At 42.9% G+C, this 18,443-nt stretch overlaps 1 long non-coding RNA gene across 1 annotated transcript in view; it reads left to right on the top strand.

The window, feature by feature from the left end:
* The first annotated feature begins 1,443 nt into the window (after window positions 1-1,443).
* Window positions 1,444-18,443, top strand: part of LOC140599229 (uncharacterized) — a 44,029-nt gene continuing 27,029 nt past the window's right edge. Inside the window, exon 1 of the long non-coding RNA XR_012001914.1 lies at window positions 1,444-1,483. This is a non-coding gene — a long non-coding RNA (uncharacterized lncRNA). The remainder of the gene's footprint in view (window positions 1,484-18,443) is intronic.

Raw genomic sequence — 18,443 nt, forward strand, 5'->3', positions numbered from 1 at the left:
GCAGAGCAGGGGGCTGCCCAGGGCCCCGCCCAGGCTATCCCGGTCTCTGCTGCTGGCCTGGCAATCCACTGGCTGCCGGTCCCTGCCGGACGACCAGGGGACTTGGTGGGTGTGCAGCACAGTGTCTAGGACAGAACTCTGGCACAAGGGGCTTGCTGACCCCTTCCTAGAGCGTCCTCTTTGAACTGAAGACTGAAATGGGGGCCTACCCTGGAACCTGGGGCTCCCATTCTGCATAGATGCAGAATGCTTTAGACCCTGCTTGCTTGTGCTCATGCCCGTAACCCTCACCCACTATTTACCTGGTTTAAGAGCCTGGATGGATCCCAAAGTGGGCTGCTGAAGCTGATATATTAAAAAAAAAAAATCTGGGGGGTGCCTGAGTGGCTCAGTCAGTTAAGCATCCAGCTCTTTATTTCAGCTTAGATCAGGATCTCAGGGTTTTGGGAAGTCTGCTTGAGATTCTCTCTCTCCCCCTCCCCACCTCCCCAGTAAATACTAACTAGCTAACTAAATCTGCTGGAAGGTATGGTGAGGAAATGCTTTAATAAATGAGGTAACAGAGTTTAAATTCATAGACAAAGATAAACTCCCATATCAATTGCCTGAATTTTCTTTAAAGCTCATGTTCTTGGCTGCCTTTTTTTTTTTTTTTAAGATTGATTTATTTATTTGAGGGAGAGGGAGTGGGAGAGAATGCATGAGCAGGGTCAGGGCAGAGGGAGAGGGGGAGATAGTCTCCAGCAGATTCCCTGCTAAGTGTGGGGCTGGATCCCACCCTAAGATCATGACCTGAGCCGAAATCCAGTCCACCCAGTCATCCCTTGGCCATCTTTTTCACACCCGGCACCAATGAGACCCTTATCTTCAGTCCTGTGGGAACCTTCTGTCCCTGTGGGCTGAGGCCATCAGCAGCTGCCTCATCCTTGCCTGTCCTCCCCTCAGTCGTTGTTGTCCCTTCCTTCCTGAGCTCCTGTCCCCAGGTCAGGCCTGGCTGTCCTCACCACCATCTCCTTGGCTGCCCTCCAGCTCTCCTGTGGGCAGGAGGCACTTCTCAGCCTATAGTGGCTTGAGTCCTATTTCTTGGCAGATGACATTGGTGCCCTCCTGTGGAGGGTCACAGCTGCTTTCTTGCCAGAAGTGTTAACCACACATATTTTGGCTGGTGAGGGCATTGCCTTTATCTTGTAAATAGCCACAGTCTTCATTTGCCCTTCTTCTAGTGACAACAGCTCCTTCACTCCTCCCACCTGCCAACCTAAGAGGGTGATAGCAATCCTCATTTTCATGATAATAGTTGTAGTAAGAACTAACACGGACTGCACTTACATTCTAAGATCCACCCAAGGAGAGCTCATTTAATCCTTACAATGATCCTATACAGTTGAGGTAAACACTTATTTTCCATATGGGGAAACTGAGGCTCAGAGAAGTTAAATGATGTGCTCAAGGTCCACGTGAAGCCCTGAATGCCTGAAACATGGTAAGCCCTAGGTAAGCACTAGCTGCCAGATTGTTACTAACTCATGTCTGCCTCTGACTGGCTGTGATATGGGGAAACATACTCCGTCTCTTAGTCTTGGTTTCCTCATCTGTAAAATTCATCTATAAGCTCCTTTCCAATTGTAATCTCCATGTTCTTGGTCATCTCATTCCTGCTTTTACACAGAATGAGTCCTGTTTTTCTAGAGATCACTCTCTCTAGCTTTTCCTGGATTTTGCAACGAAATTATTGCCTGACTGTTCTGGAAGTTTCCAGAAAACAACTTGAAACAATGGTCAAGGGTCTCCCCTTTTTATCGGAGAGCTTTGGAGTCACAGCTACCTCAGTTGTCTCCAAGAGCCTTCATTAAACCAGTGTTGTAAATACTAAGTCAATGTTTTCCAGTCTGAATTCTCTCTCGGAGAAGCGAGGGAAAAAGAGAGGCGAGATCAGTCCTCAATCACGCTTCCTCTCTGGTCAGATCTTCTGTCTCCATAGCATCAAGCCGAGGAGACTCCACCACCCTGGGATTTGGCCACTGCAGAGATTAGAATCAAGGGCTCCCCTTTGGCTATCAAAGGATTTCCTTCTCTTAGAAGAACCACAGTGAGAGGGGTGCATTGGTTTTGCTTCATGATCTGTTGCCATTTATAGGACATTGAAGTTTGAGCTTCTAGCCCCCGAGAGAGATAGGCAAGCCCACAGGCTGGTGGCGTGTGCTTGACAACTGTGCAGACAGGATGTCCTCTGATCCTGTCTTGTAGAGTCTAATAGAATGATATCACAGGGGCTCTGGAGTCTCTGGTCAGAGTGCTGAGAGACAAAACAATAAGAGGGGAAAACTGTCTTTGAGTCCTGCAAAGCACAGGGCAGTGTCCTTGCCAAACCAACACAGTGGAAGCCTGCTGGGTATTAATAGCAACAGCTAACATTTATGGAGCGCTTACAATGTGCCAGCTGCTGTGCTAAGCACCATTTAATCCTCACGATGACCCTCTGAAGTAGGTCTTATTATTATTATCACTGCCAACACTTTGTAGATGAGGACACAGACTAGAGAGGCTGAACTACTTGCCCAGAGCACACAGCAGTGCCAGGCTCTGATGCTAAAGCCTGTACCCTATCTATCCACTGCACTCTACTGCCTTCTGCTGGGGTCCTTGGTGCTAAAGACACCCCAGTGCAGATAAGGTGACCTAAGGACAGCAGCTGAAATCTGCTTTGGCCTCGACTTTGGGCTGGGTTTGCACCTCAGAGGACCTTCAACCATTTTATTTATTTATTTTTTAAAGATCTTATTTATTTATTCATGAGAGACACAGAGAGAGAGAGAGAGAGAGGCAGAGACATAGAGGAGAAGCAGGCTCCATGCAGGGAGCCTGATGTGGGACTCGATCCCAGGTCTCTAGGAGCACGCCCTGGGCCAAAGGCAAGCGCCAAACTGCTGAGCCACTCACGAATCCCCCTCAGAGGACCTTCAGTCCCAGGTCTGGGTCTTGGTGCTGTAGGTTAAAAGTCTGCTGTTGGTTACTTAGGGGAATCGACCCTAGGAGAAAGCATCTCTACTGATCTCAAAGAGAACTCAAGACATCAGCATGCAGATGCTAGCGTGCAGGGTGGCTCACACCAGCCCTCTGTACAGTAATCCTTTCTGGTGGATGGTCTGCTTAGGAGACCACCTGGCAGACATGCATGTTGTTCAAGAGATATTTCTACCAGTGAATAGTCTTTTCTTCTCTAGGGATCTTCCTGCCTGGTTTATTGGTATTGGTTTTTGGAATTCAGAGTATCTTCTCTTTTGATCTGTATCAGCGATTTTCTGATATATTCTTACTCTGCAGTTCTTATTTTCTAGTCATTCTCCCTTAAGATCTCAAGCGTCATTGCAACATTGCTTTAAGGGGTGCCTGGCTGGCTCAGCTGGTAGAACACAGACTCTTGATCTCCGGGTTGTGAGTTCAAGCCCCATGTTGGGTGTAGAGATTACTTAAAAATTTTTAAAAAATATTTAAGAAAACCATGATTGAATTTCTGAGATTCATTTTATTTTATACCAAAACATTAAAATTCTGTCTTCCAAAGAAGAACTGGAAAGAGAAGTGGGTTGTGAAACAGGAAAACTGAATGCCAGATCCAGGTCAGCTCCCATGTTGCTGTGTGGTCCTGGCAAAGTCAGCCCAATGAGTGAGTGGACTAGAGACTCTAGTGGACTCACTAGAATGGATCAGTGAGTGGAACAGTGAGTCCAATCCATCTGTTTTACTTTCTGGCCTGGAGGAAGTGCAGCATATACTCCTGCCAGGGGTTGAGATGGAGAGGTAGTTGAGGTGCCCAGCTGGAAAGTGTGGGAGGAAGGGGGTGTCAGGGGTAATGGCCAGGACGGGAGATCCAACAGTTACCAGAGATAGAAGAGAATGTGTCCTGGCTACTTTGTAATGAAGAGCTCCAAGCAGCTGAGTGGTCACTACTGAGACACCCTCAGAAGAAATTTCCCTGGCTGCCACACTGTGAAGCACTTTGGAAATAAGAATGGAACCTAAGATGAGTATCATTGACGCAGACTTCTCTTCAGGTCATCTTCAGGTCACTTCTAAGCATGATGTTTGCATCACGCATAAAAGTAGTTAAGCTAATTTTTTTAACCTTTCTGTTGTTGACAGATTGATATTATAAATTACCTTCTAGAAAAGCGATTACTAACCTAGAGATCTGGACCTCCAAGTCATATCAAAGATATTTGCAATTTTTCAGTATTTTCGATATTTCAGAAAGTCTCTCGGAAATTGTACATTTACCCAGATAATAATGTCTGTGCTAACAAAAATGTCAAGTTTCTTTGCCTTTTGGCTAGAATTATATCATTAGGTTGGCGTGGTAACACTGATTATCTGGTTGATATGAAAAGTTGGTTGGCAACTATTTATATTTTGAATAACTAATAAGTAGGGAAAAGATACTTGCATGCACTTGTCATTTACACACTGTACTGTTACACAGCAGTGTGGAGGTGGCTGAATTACTGCTTGATTTTTTTTAAATTGTAGAACATTTTTTCACAACATTGGGTCTTTGTAGGAAAAACCTGGTGAAGTGTGTACAAGGGCATGAAAGGTTGGAGGGCTCTTTGTGGTTCATTATCTCTCATCTCAAAGGGAGGTGGGGGCTGAGGGTCAGTAGAGGACATCTAGAGGCCCTTTAGTAGGGGGGCACTTGGGTTCAGCTTCATAGACACCCCTTCAACATAGAGTGCAGGTGACTTTTTTCTACTCACTGGCAAAGCCATCCAGATGTTATGTTCACCTGGGTTCTTTAACTGTCCAGTTACTTAAATTTATAAGGACTGACTTCACTCCCAACCTCTCTCTACAAATGTATCTTATAGACCAGTTACCACTTGCTTCTCTGAGAGACTGTGGCCCTTTGTTCTCCACCCCACTTACTAGGTAGTTAGGCACTGCCTTGGTGTCTTCACTAGATGTTCTTGTGTTATCCATCTCTACTGAGGCTTTATTGTAGGCTCCTTTCACATCTTTGGTAGCAGAAGATTTGATACAGTACCATTAAGACCTATCATTTTTTAAAAGATTTTTATTTATTTATTTGAGAGGGAGAGAGAGAGAGAGATAGTGAGTGAGAGAAAGGGAGCATGAGCAGGAGGGAGAGGGAGAAGCTGACTCTTCGCTGAGCAGAGAGCCCAACCTGGGCCTCAATCCTGGCCTCATGACCTGAGCCAAAAAGGCAGACGTTTAACTGACTGAGCCGCCCAGGCATCCCAGGACCTTATCATTTTATGACATTTACTATTTCAAAATGCTTTAGTGGTCATGATTTGCACATCAGTTAGGTGAGGTAAGGGGGAAGATGTTAATATTCTCATTCTATAGACAAGAAGCAAAGATGTTAATATTCTCATTCTATAGACAAGAAGCAAAGACTCAGTGTGGTTAAGGGGCGCACCTGGAGTCACCCAATGGGCAGGTGGTGGATCTGGAACATGTGCCTTACTAATGTCTCATTTTCTTTTCACTGTGCCGTGTGCTATCTATCTAGGTAGCCAAGTGCAGTGGCTTTTAAATTATATCACCCTACTTGCTAGGACTACAATAACTGTTTCTCAGAGGGTGTGAGTTCTTATTATCCCCATTGAGTGGGTAGGGGGCTAAGCTTGGAAGTGGCAAAAGTCTTGGTATAGGTTTCTTTGCCTAGAAGAATTCTTTATTTTTCCATTTGATACCTGGGCCAGCCAAGGACTAGGGAGCCCCCATGACCCCACATTTCTGTTCTGCCAAGAGGATTTACAAAAATAAAGCCACCCAAGGGAACTAAAGTTGCCTAGTACACAAGAAGAACTGAGAGCCATTGTCTAGAAAGAGTCTATTTTCGCCTTGTTGATCTGAGCTGCTTGCTGATCAGAGTGTTGCTGTTTTGTTGCTCTGTACCGCTCACTTTTGAGTCTTTTTGGTCTCTCACTAATTCTGGGTTCACTAAGGCAGTCAGTTTCTACCCAAGGCCCACTTCCCTTCTCGGTCAGGACACAGGGCAGACCTGGCAGGTAGGGACTGACTTGTGCCCTTCAAAGCCTGCAAACCCAAGCTCTGCCATCCCCAAAGCAGAAGCCCATGTTGCCAGCCAAGAGGAGGATTTTAGCTGTTCCTTTAAGTTGGCTGCCAAGTCTGAATCCCAGACCCCCGGCATGCTAGCACCCTCCTGGGAGGCTGAGAAAGGAATTGCTTCATTTCGAGGCAGCCAAGTGGATAGATGGTGGGAAGCATCTGTTTTGGAAATGCATTTCTCACAGCAAATAACATTTGCATGATTGTGCCTGCAAATATCACCATGGCATTTGCTAAGTTAAACACAGTGCCTTTGCTTGCTTGACCTTCACCTTGCTTCAGACCCAAGATGCTCCTGGGGTCTGGGAGCTCCACCTTGGGGAGAGACTCTCCCCTCAGCTCTGTTCTCCGCGAGTGGGGTGCTTCCTTGTCAACCTGGGAGAGTATGTCTCTTGTACACACAGAATCCAGGTTTTAATCGAATTCGGACCCTGGTGGTCCAAGAAGACATGGAGGCAATGACAGTGACCTCTTACAGTTTCTCTTGTCTGCCTTCCATGAGCCTGTAATGCATAAAATGAAAGGCCTTTTCTATATATATCTTCACTATATTTCTATAGTACTATCCACTTGAGTAAACTTTTCCTCCTCTGCCTGTTGTTCCTCCTTCTCTGTGTTGATGTTTTCATATTATGTGCGTTGTGTCCCCCAAAAGATGGTAAGCTCCTGGCCGAGAGAGATTATATCTTTGACTAGGCTGACTCATCGGTACACGTCAATATGCTATGTTTAGCTGTATGTGCATATGTGTCTATGTTAAGATCATATGAGCATAAGAGAAGTATATGGGAGGGTATATAATAGGTTGTTAACACAGATTATCTGGGCAACGGGTGACTAACATGGATGGAAGGGAGAAAAAAGTGGAAGTGGGTGGTTAAACAAAGAAAAGGACAAAAAGAGACCACATTAAAAAAAAAATTCCTGCCATATCAGTTCAGCTTTTTGGAGGGCGGGGCCGGGAGAAAGCCAAGATGGTGAATCAGCAGACCATATTTACCCATTTATGCAAAATTTTACATATGTTTATGCACCAAGAAATTAACATAGAGTACAATTCAGGAAGAGAAAAGAGGGGCAGCCCCTGTGGCCCAGCGGTTTAGCGCCGCCTTCAGCCCGGGGTGTGATCCTGGAGACCCGGGATGGAGTCCCCTGTCGGGCTCCCTGCATGGAGCCTGCTTCTCCCTCTGCCTGTGTCTCTGCCTCTTTCTCTCTGTCTGTCATGAATAAATAAATAAAATCTTATTAAAAAAAATAAAGGAAGAGAAAAGAAGTACTATGCACATAACATTCAATCAATATCTGGCGGATGAATGAATGCTCAATAGTATGCTGTGTGTGATAATTTTATAGATTTGAATTCTCAAGGAGCTATTTAGTTGCTAATGTTACTATGACACTTGGGATGCTTGCAATGTGTTCTCATAATCAGAATCCCTGATGTCCTCTGCTTCATGGGTGGGATAGACTGCCCGAGAGAATCCCAGTTTCCTCTATGGTCATCCTGTTCACCGACCAGCCGCATCAGAATTAGCTGGTATGATGGCTAGAAGTGGAAATGACAGGGTCCCAACCCTGGTATACTGATTCGAATCTGGCTTGGTGTGGAGAGGGCACAGGGACTGGGGCGAGGGGAGGGAATTGGAAACCTGCATTTTAACAAGCACTCCAGGTGATTTTTATGCTCATTGCTCCAGGAATGGTTAGCTGCCAAAGTGATGCACTGCTTTTTTAATTAACTATTCTTCAAACACAACAAAGAAAGATTTATTTTTTACTATATTTAAAAAATCATGTCTCATTGTCTGACCTTTCGTTGTTTTATTGCCAGTATTTAAAAGACCTAATTTGTGTGAACTTCATAATATGTAGATCAAACTTTGAATGGATCCATCTAACTTGGAGGGAGCCACATCCCCTGAGCTGAAAACATCTCGGGACCTTCTCCTGTGCCAGCTTTGTGCAGTGGTGACCTGCCCTAGCAAAAGAATCTTAGGTCTTTAGTCACCCTAAAACAAATTTCTGGAAACAAAATGCAATGTATCAAACATAAAAAGGGCAAGGAGGATAATAGAACAACCCTTTGTGCTTTTTAAAAAATGTACAATATATGTATTTTTAATGTAGGATCCATGCTCTTACCACCCAGTTTGGTCCACTCTTAACATTGCTATGCTTTCTTCAAATACGTGTTTTCATAAATAAAACACGATAGAAAAATTGTGTAGTCCTCCCTGACCCATCCTTTTTCCCTCTCTCCAAAGGTAGCTACTATACTGAATTTAGTGATTTTCTTCCCATAAATATTTGTATTTTTTTTACTACATAATGTATTCATACACAATTTGGTTTGACATATTTTAAACTTGATGTAAATGGTATTACATGGTATGCCTTTCCCTGCAAATAGATGTGTTTTGTTCAGTGATTTACCATGTTGACATATGTAGTTTCAGCTCATTTAACTATTCTGTAGTATGGCACAGTGTGCTACAGTGTTGTGTAGTAGAGAATGGCAGGATAGTATCATTAAAAGAGTAGCAATAGTGTGCTATAGTAGCTCCGATTTTATCTATTCCTTTTTCTGATGTATATTTATGTTGTTTTCTTTTTTTAAACGATGATGGACAATGTTGAAGTGATCATTTTTGGTGAGCTTCTCTTTCTGTTGTGAGGATTTTATGTCTCTAGCAATGGACGTGTGGGCCACAGCATGTGTGAGCCTTCAGCTTCAACAGATACAGCTAAATTGTCCCACAGAGAAATTGCACCAGTGCCTATAACCACTTCTTGAATATTCTAGCAAGTTTTTCCTTGCGTGGCCTCAACTTTAAAAGCAGAAAACAGATATAAGCCAAAGAAAGGAAATAGCTTTGAGAATACATTTAACGATCAGTGGAACTTACTTCACACCATTCATTTTCCAATCTGAAGGCATTTCTTCCCTGTGACCACCTCCCTTCAAATCCAATCAGGACATATTGGTTAAGCTCCGGTGTGGAGGCATTTGGGAGTGGGGATACAAAGGCGTACATGCAAAAGGACTTTTCTGAGAGTTTAAAGAATAACCAGGAAGCTAAGACATAAACTATAGATAACAATTAATTATTTAAATAACACTTTAACAGAGAGAAAAGATATCACTGGATAGTGCTGATTCATCGTTGAATACGTTGTGCCTGCATTAATTCTATAGGAGTTCTCAAAAGGGGGAAAGTCAGAGCCTGTGTGATTCCAATTTGCCATAGAATGGTTTCCTAGCAACCATCACTACATGGGAATCAGCTAACTCTGCTTTTTGAAGCACACTTTAGTCCCTTAGAAAAATGAGTTAAATAAATGCCAGCTTAAAGTACAATTTGACCGCGTAAAAGTACATTTGAAATATATGACTTTTGAACAAAGATCTAAAGTGGTTTCCTCTCCCAGAGCCTAACAAATGTGGATGCGTGCAAGTGAAAGGAGCACCGGATTTAGGAACTTGGGCATCTAATTCTTCACAGGAGTTGGGACTGGACACTGATGAGCGAAGAGAGAGCAGACTGACCGGGGGTGGGGCAACAGCATGTCACACACTTGAATTATGGAAGCGAGCAATTTCCTAGGCACATGTGGCCCAGGAAGTCTTAGAGACAGCTAGAAGGTGGGGAGATCAGTCATTTGGGCATGAACCCTGGAGACTCTCTTCCTATCACCAGCTTCTATTTTGTTCCCAGAAACTAGCTCTAAGGGACCAACATCATGTATTTCCCAACATAGGAAAACCAGCATTACCTGATAGCCCATTTCTATTCCTCTTACCACGCTTTATGACCTCTGATGGTGACCTTCCCAGGAAGAAGGCTCATAAGGTGTCTGTTTATGTATTTCGAGCTCACTCTGCTTACGGCCTTGAAGCCCAAGAGAACCTGCCAGAATAAACAGTCAGCACAGAAGTACAGAGTTCTCAAAGCAAACTCTTTCACCTAGGACCACATCAAGGAGAAATTTCTGGGGCTCTAGATTTGGAAGAGACTTTTCATGTATCAAATATATAGAATATAAGAGAAAATAATTCGGCCTTTCTATTTGGAGTTAGAATTGTTCCCAACTTTGCCTGAAGAGGAAACTCCCCTTTTACATTTCTCCTTTGTACAAAACACATGCTATTAGATAGTGTCAGAGATACTTGTAAGAAAAGGAATGCTTTTTTCTCTAAAGCTTAGTCAATAGGGATCCCTGGGTGGTGCAGCGGTTTGGCGCCTGCCTTTGGCCCAGGGCCCGATCCTGGAGACCCAGGATCGAGTCCCACATTGGGCTCCCGGTGCATGGAGCCTGCTTCTCCCTCTGCCTGTGTCTCTGCCTCTCTCTCTCTCTCTGTGACTATCATAAATAAATAAAAATTTTTTAAAAAGAATTAAAAAAAAAAAGCTTAGTCAATAATACTGAGAACAAAATGTAAATGAAGAGATCCTGAAAAAACTCTTATTATTCTTAAAATTATATAAGGTTTTTAAATTAAGATAAATTTAGAGTTGATACTAGAATTCTGTTAATCACAGATCACTTTGGTGCAGTTTTCCAGCACTGTAATTTCTGTTGCATATCAAATGTCACTGAAAGTCTAGAAATCAATGCTATGACTATTTGGGAAATTTATGGATAAGTATTTTTTCAACATAGTGGACTAAGCCATACAATTACCCATTAGGTATTCTTGACATTATTTTTTGATATACCAATTCTTATTAAAAGTAATTAACTTCTTTGAATGTAATTATGGAATCCTAGAAATATGTAGGATTCCAGCCCCCACCACAGCTGGTGGCTCTTTTGGTTTCTGATATCTGAATTCGGCCTATACTTGTAGATGCAGTGGTATGTTGGGGCTGGCTCTCTTCCCATCTCGTGTTCAGTGATATATTGGCACCTTGGAATCAGCCACGGAGCTAGTATTTATACCACTAAAAGTGGCAAACACCACAAATCAGGGTTTTTATCAGAGAGCCAGTTGTTAGACATTTATCATCACATCCCTGGGCAGATGTCATCTCTGTCATTACAGTGAATAGTGAATCCTAGGCCTTCCTTTGCCATTTGCCATCCAGCTCATGTGTGCCCAAGGCATAGATAGACTTAATTTTCCTATTGTCCAAGGGAAATATAATCAGAAAGGGAGTCTACAATCACTTCTTCAAGAAACATGTTTTTTAATTTAAAAAAATTTTTTTTTCAAAAAGCCTCATAGAGTCCATTCCAGGATTTGTTTTGTGTGATTATCTACACCACTAAAAAACCTCTGTTTCCATGGCTAATGGAGACATCTCTGAAAAACCAATTCAATCTTCTTGAATATTCCTTATTTTTCTTTCACAATGGACCCAGCCTAATGACCAGTCTGCCTATTGGGGAGCAGCTTTGATGCAACAGCCCTTCACAGACCTCCAGAGGACCAGAATCAGAAGCGCCTTTGATTCATGCTGCTTATTAGGAGCTTAGCTCCTTTAGTGCTAAGCATACTCCCTCCTGCTGGTTAAATCCCTTGTTTTTTCCTCTTGGTTGCACTAAGTATTCATCACATATGGGCAGTGTGCTTGGTACTGGTCTGTCGGGGAAAACAGGAAGTGTTTTTTTTTTTTTTCCACTAAAGCTAGGAGGCAATCCAGCATGATAAGGATTTAATGAGAGGTTTGAAAGAGCCCAGGTGACAGGTATATGAGGAGAAACCTGTACCTGGTCCCACTGGAATGTCAAAAGTAGCTGAAACTGAGAGACCTGCAAGAAGCCTAGTGTTCTTGTTACATTTCTGTTGCTGATATATTAAAAAAAAAAAAAAAAGGCAATGAAAAATGTACTGTCATTTGGACTTTGGGGTTAAGCCCCTTTAGGCAAAATAGATATCCATCCATCTATCCATCCATCCATCCCAGGATAATTTATTAAACATTATAAAATCCTAGGATCAAGTCTATTCAGGCTCTGTGGGAATCCCTTGCCTATGGGTAGACAGGGATCTGGGGGGGTAGGTGCAGTTGAAGAGGGGGAGTATCCACCTACTATAGGCTTCTTCCTCCAGGGTGCTAGTTGTTGTGGAAGAACAAGAGATCTTTTCCCATGAGAAGTTTATTTCAGAGGAGGAGCCACCATGTCATCTGTGGTGACAGGGTGAAGATGTTGATTTTATGCCTTTTGCACATTCCACTCTCTCTAGGCCTTAAACAAAGTGTTAAAAAAGAAAAAAAATTCAAAAGGGATAAAAGGAACCATTGATACCAACTCATTAGCCCTTCTCAGATCTTCCTTCCCAGCTTCATCCTGAGTCAGTCATGTCTTTTTCTCAGGGAGGGGGAGGAATGTGTTTGCCCTCACACCTGCTGACCTACCACCTTCTGGGGGTGCAGTGCTACCCCAGTCTCTCCATCCCTCTGCAGTTTTATCAGTCTTTGTATTATGCTTACTGACTCAGAAAAACCCAAGCAGAAATAGTAATTTGGTGGAGGATCACGTTCCACGAATTGAGTCTCATGCTGTGTTGGTCCCATAGATGCAATTAGTTACCCAACAGCAGAAAGCTTGTTCTGCTGTTGGCAGGTACCTTGGCACATTACCCATAAAACAGATGGCTACTGGTTCCACAAATTAGATTTCCAGATGATTGTATAATTGTGTGTCAACCAGCCACTCCTGCCTTGCCCTTCCTGCCTCCCAGATAAATGAGAGTGAATCTATGTAAATGCACTGACCTCCTATCAATTAACCATTCTTGCGGGTGAGAACACAGTTGGGACAGGATCTGAGGGGGGGAAGGGGAGTCTGCTCTTTAAAAACAATGAATTAGTCCTCAGTGTAGATGTCTTCTTGACCTTTCTCTAGTCCCCATCCCAAATGTTTTCCATTTGGAAATATTCCAATGTTCCAATGTTCAATATCCAATGTTCAATGTACTGACTGGATGGCACTTGGTCTCCCTTCAATGTGCTTTGATGACCAGGTTGAGAGGGATTCCCTTGCCCCAGGTCTGCACTTCTGATTCATATTGATGTGATGCAAATAGGAATCTTTCCCTATTACTAGGGGGATGGAACAGGAGGGGCTTCCACAGAAGACATGCTCATTGGTCCTCTCCTGCCTCCATACTTCCTTCTTAGAGGTAGTAGTTCTGCTGTATGTTCTCCTTCCCATCCCAATGGCGGTTGACTAAGAAACCAATAAGTTACTCTCTCTTGAAAAATGAGGAGGGAGGGATCAGGAAACCAGACGGTATCAATGCACAGGCACCAGGGTAAAGGTCTAGGCAGTCTTGCAGAGGGCCTCAGAAAGGTGCTGACTTTAGAGTCTAGTTGGTCACCTTCTCTTTGGATTCTAGTTAATCTGAGTTTTGGAATAAGTTTTTCTTTATGTTTGCATGAATGGTTTCTATGCAGCCAAATGATTCCTCTCTGGAATGTCCTCCTACTCTATTTTCTTTCCCAAAGGAAAAATCACAAAAGCCATTTCACTGTCTTGGTTATGACTATCTCCCAAACCCTGAAAAGTCAGATGCTCACCCCTGTACCAGGCAAAACATTCCTGAGCCAGAACCACAATCATGTTCAATTATGAATAAGTAGGACCTCATCTGAAGGCCTTTCACCTGTGCTCTATCCACTAGAGCAGCTACACAGCCCATGACTTGGAGCCATGACACCAATGTTCTTTCCTCTAATCGCCAAAGTGACAGTGACGAAGGGGCTGCACTTCTTGGTCTTGGGCTTGTCTGCTCAGTGGTGTTTGCATCATCATACTAATTGGATTGGGTAGGAATCATACCCCTTGATTTCCTTCCTTTCCTAAGGAAGTGGTTTAGAGTAGAGAAAAGCAGTGCCTCTCATGACAGAAGTAGTTTGGGATATGACTATTCCTTCAGCAAGGATGCAAGTGGGCTCAGGCTTGAGGCCTGGCTTTGGTGAAGAAGAGTACCTGGAAGTGGGCCTACAAAACACCTAGACAGCTGGAGAAGAGGTTTATCCTTTTGGTTTTGATTATTTGGTTAGATTGCTTTTGCTTATTTGTTTTCTCATATTTTTAACAAACCTGTCTGACAGGCTGTGTGTCAGAAGCCCGTTGGACTCATTCTTTCTAAAGGGGATGGTTGGCACTGTGAATATGATGAAAGTGACCTTCCAAATTCCTTGCATATGATGCGAGGGGGAGCAAAAGCATCATTCACATTTATATACCAGGCTCTAGACTTGGGTCTAGGTCGAGATCCAAGCCATGGTCAACTCAACCAGTGGCTACTGTTAACTGTTTAGAGATAGTCCTGCTATGAACCACTAGGGAGCTGCTAGCCAGCCTGAAGAGGGACTTGGGGTGAAACAATCTCTGTTGTCATAGTGTATTTGGCCAAAGGCACACTAAGGAGTAGTGACTTTGGGTGATGAACCTGTCTCCCCCTGTAGTATATTCTTTCTGTGTGTTTGTTGACCAGCTAGCTGGCAAGTGATATCATTGTCAGGGATGTGCTAGCCCAAGTAAGTAATCCCCTTTGGCAACAAGTGTGTGAGTTTGTGGTTTATATAAAGCAAGGCAGTAAGGTCTGGTCATAGGGAAGAGGCGAAGAAAATTGCAAAATGATCATTTCCAGATGTGTCCAATTTCAGTATAGAGTCAGCTACCTCATGCATTCTAGTCAGGTGCCCCTGTGACACAAGGCTAGCTGAGTGTTCAGCAGGAACTGCTTTTGTTCTCCTGGCCTATGTTCATTTATCTACTTTAACTTTAAGCTGACCTGTTTTCTTCCTTGAAATCCCTGGGAGTTTATAAATAGATAATTATGAAATTTAAATAAGCGCACACTTATAAAATAGGAAAAAATACTAAGACTCAGACCTTAGGCCAGGTTGTAGGCTGCCGCAGATCAAAAAACAGCCTTCTTTGTACTTCACACAGTGGGACTGTGTCTGATTGGGGGCAAGTGGCTTGCCCTGCTCTGCTTCTTGGTTGAACAACCACACTTGACCTTTTCTGGCACAGAAGTGCCTTTTAGCTTCACATTCATGACTCTTTGGAAGCCTAACAATTTAGAAAGGGTTATCTCTTCAACTCACTACCTGAATGAGGAACAAAATCCTAATGGTGTGATTAAAAAACATACAGCTAAGGCAAAAATTTTTCAAAGGATGAGTAAATCATAAGGTATGCAGTAAATTCAGGAAAAGATGGTTTTATAGCAAAGTGTCCAAGGCCCAGCCACTCTTGGCAGATGTTTACATGTAGTGGCATGCAATCATGTTGATATCTCCAAGGCTGCCTTAGGCCATTTGGTCAGGCAATGTCTATTGGGTAATTGCTTTATGAAAGGCAATAGGATTAAGAGCTGACTGGGGAAAGACAGAAAGGAATCTGAAGACCTGGTTCTTGTACTCACAGAGTTTATAATCTCATTGGGACATAACCTGAAGGTCAAATTATTAGGTAGTTCTCTGAAACCTTAAACTATGAAATATCAGGACACCAAGGGGTGTCAAGGAAGAGAGGGACCAAGACAGTGAAAATCCATCCTTCTTGTTGGAGACATTTCTTAAACATATTCTGTGTTAAGATACATCCAACTAAGTCCTAGATCTAGCCACATGGATGTGAGTGTCACATGAGAGTCTCTGATCTGCTTAGATCAAACCACCAATGGTGGTTTGTTAGATGTTCCATCAACATCACTTAAGGACTTTCAACCAATGAGACAATTAACCAAGAGTTCAAGGTTACCAACTTCTTTTCTCTTTGAAGTCTTGTGAGGTGAGTTTCTATTCCTTGCCTCATTGTGATTGGATGGAATTATTAGTCACCAATAAGTGGTTGTCACCCTTTTACCAAGAATGTATGGGAGGTTAGCACTCTTGCTGGATATAAGGGTAATCAGATATCTGAACGTATGTGTGTGGGAGAGAGTATATGTGTATAGGGTAAAAGGTATGGATTTGAAAAGTTATGTACATTTCCTGTGACGGGATAAATGACCCCAATAAAATGTGCGTGTTTTAATTTTCAACACTCATCCTCATGCAGCTTTCTATTTCTTCCTGTGTTCTTGGCTGACAATTCAAGGTAGCTGGCACCACATAGGCATTGGCCTGTCAATTCTGGCTTCATGAGTCAAGCAGCCAGGTTCCCAGGCGGTTCTGTTTATTTAACCAGGTGAATAACATGCTTTGCCTCTTATTTTTTAAAGTACCTTTTCATTAAGACAGCTAATCACATACATTTTCTAAAACTTTATTGCCAACTCTTAAAGATGGCTGAATTTCAGAGCAGTAATTAAGAAAACAATGAAGAACCTATGGGGTTATTATGCTAAGTGAAATAATTCAGAGAAAGGAAAACAAATACTGTGTGATTTCACTTATATATGGAATCTAAGAAACAGAACAAGTGAACAAACAAAGCAAGACTCATAGATAGAGACCAGATTGGTGGTTGCCAGAGGGGAGGGAGGTAAGGATAGGAGATATGGGTGAAGGGGATCAAGAGGTTATAAAATACATCAGGGAGATGTACAGCATGGTAACTATAGTGAATATTTCATTACATATTTGAAAGCTGCTAAGAAAGTAGATCTTAAAAGTTCTCACCACAAGAAAAAGAATGTGTAACTATGGATGGTGATGGATGGTACCTAGACTTATTTTGGTGATCATTTCAGTGTATACAAATAAGAAGTCATGTTGTACACTTGAAATTAACATAATGTTTTATTTCAAGTATACTTTAATAATAATAAAAAAAGAACAGCAGACAGATCAGAGTAGACTTTGAGAAACAGTAAGAAAAAAAAAAAAACGAACAGGGCCATGTGGTGAAACCATTTAACAAATGTTTGCATATTGGTTAGGGATACTCCCATGAAACTGGAGAGATAAATCTAGGCCATGAAGAAGGATGTATGTATCCTACAGTAGGTATGTGAAGTTTGTTACCCAGGGGAGATAAAATAAGCCAAAATGAAAAAAAAAAAAATGAAGTTTGGGTTGGTTCTTGGTTTGTAGATTGATAGGATATTGAGGAAAATGAAGCTTGGACATATATGACTATAATGTTTTTAAACAAGAAATGTGATGGCATTCCTGTATCCCTCCCCCAGAAAAAAAAATATTTCTCAGGATCAAGTTGGGAGAAAGAATGAAGGATTGACCTAATTCAGCATAGGAGTGCCTTTGTACGGGGCAGACAGCATCTCTCTTCATCAAAGTTTATGTAATATCACCATGACTGTGTGAAGACAGTTGACCTCTAGTCAATGGAGTAGCTCTTCCAGCTCAGTGAGGACCACTTGGAAGGCCTACCAGGTTTATGTGACTGATGTGACAGTAAGAAAAGCCTAGAGATTAGAATAAGGGAGAGAAAAGCCTCCTCACATCTTCCTAACAGATCCTTTCTGGAATGATCCTTCTAGAAATGCAATTTGGAGTGCCAGTGATATTACAATTTTGAGAAATAATGCTCAAACATTTAGTATCCTTTGTCCATGTTCTAGAATTCTCAAAGTGGCTACAGTTGTTATCTCACTGAACCTCAATACAAATCTATAATATGACATTATCTCTATATTGCAGGTGAGAAAACTGAGGCCCAGGGAGCTAGAAGGTGGAGCTTCCAGAACTTAAATATGAGCTCTCTTGTTCTAGGATGGGCATTTTTCTGCTCCATCATGAACTGAGCTGCAACAAGCCCAGAGGCAGGATGCCAACACTGAGGATTCTGGAAGCTACATTCCAGAAGAAGCTTTTGGAGATGCTTGGCCTGAAAGAGAGAAGCTTTTAGAGGGCTCAAGAAAAAACTTGAGCTATTGTCAAATATCTGAAACCTGTCAGATGGAAGAGGGAAGAGACTTCCTTATGGCTGTAGAGGGCAGATCTAGGACTAATTGACTGAAATTGTGTATGAAGCCAGAGGGTAAATATAAAATCATGTCTGAAAGAGTGACGAGGTTTGAGCCACAGCACCGTGTCCAGAGAGGTCAACAAAGTGGTGGATCCCAGAGCAACAGAGAGCCATCCCAGGTACCTAAGCAGGTGGCACAGAGGGTCATCAGCAGAAGGGTCTGCAGCTGGAGATTTACCTGCTTTTGTGGGCTGTCTAAAGCACCAGTCCTGCTCAGCTTTGATTCTCCTCCCAGTGGTTTCCACTGATGCAGGGGCTTCTCCTGAAGGGGAGCTCTGGCCGGTCAGCTTGGAAGGCTCAGAGTTCAGAGCTGACTGCAGACCACTCCTCCTTCCTGCCAGGATTGGGCAAAGCCACTCCCAGGACAGGCCACTGTTCTTGACAGGCTCCCTTCCTCCTTCTAGCCCATTGGGGCTTTCCTGGTCTAGGTCTGTTGGCTGATCCCAACC

The sequence above is a fragment of the Vulpes vulpes genome, chromosome 6, assembly GCF_048418805.1.
Source record: "Vulpes vulpes isolate BD-2025 chromosome 6, VulVul3, whole genome shotgun sequence".
In the NCBI taxonomy this organism is placed as follows: Eukaryota; Metazoa; Chordata; class Mammalia; order Carnivora; family Canidae; genus Vulpes; species Vulpes vulpes.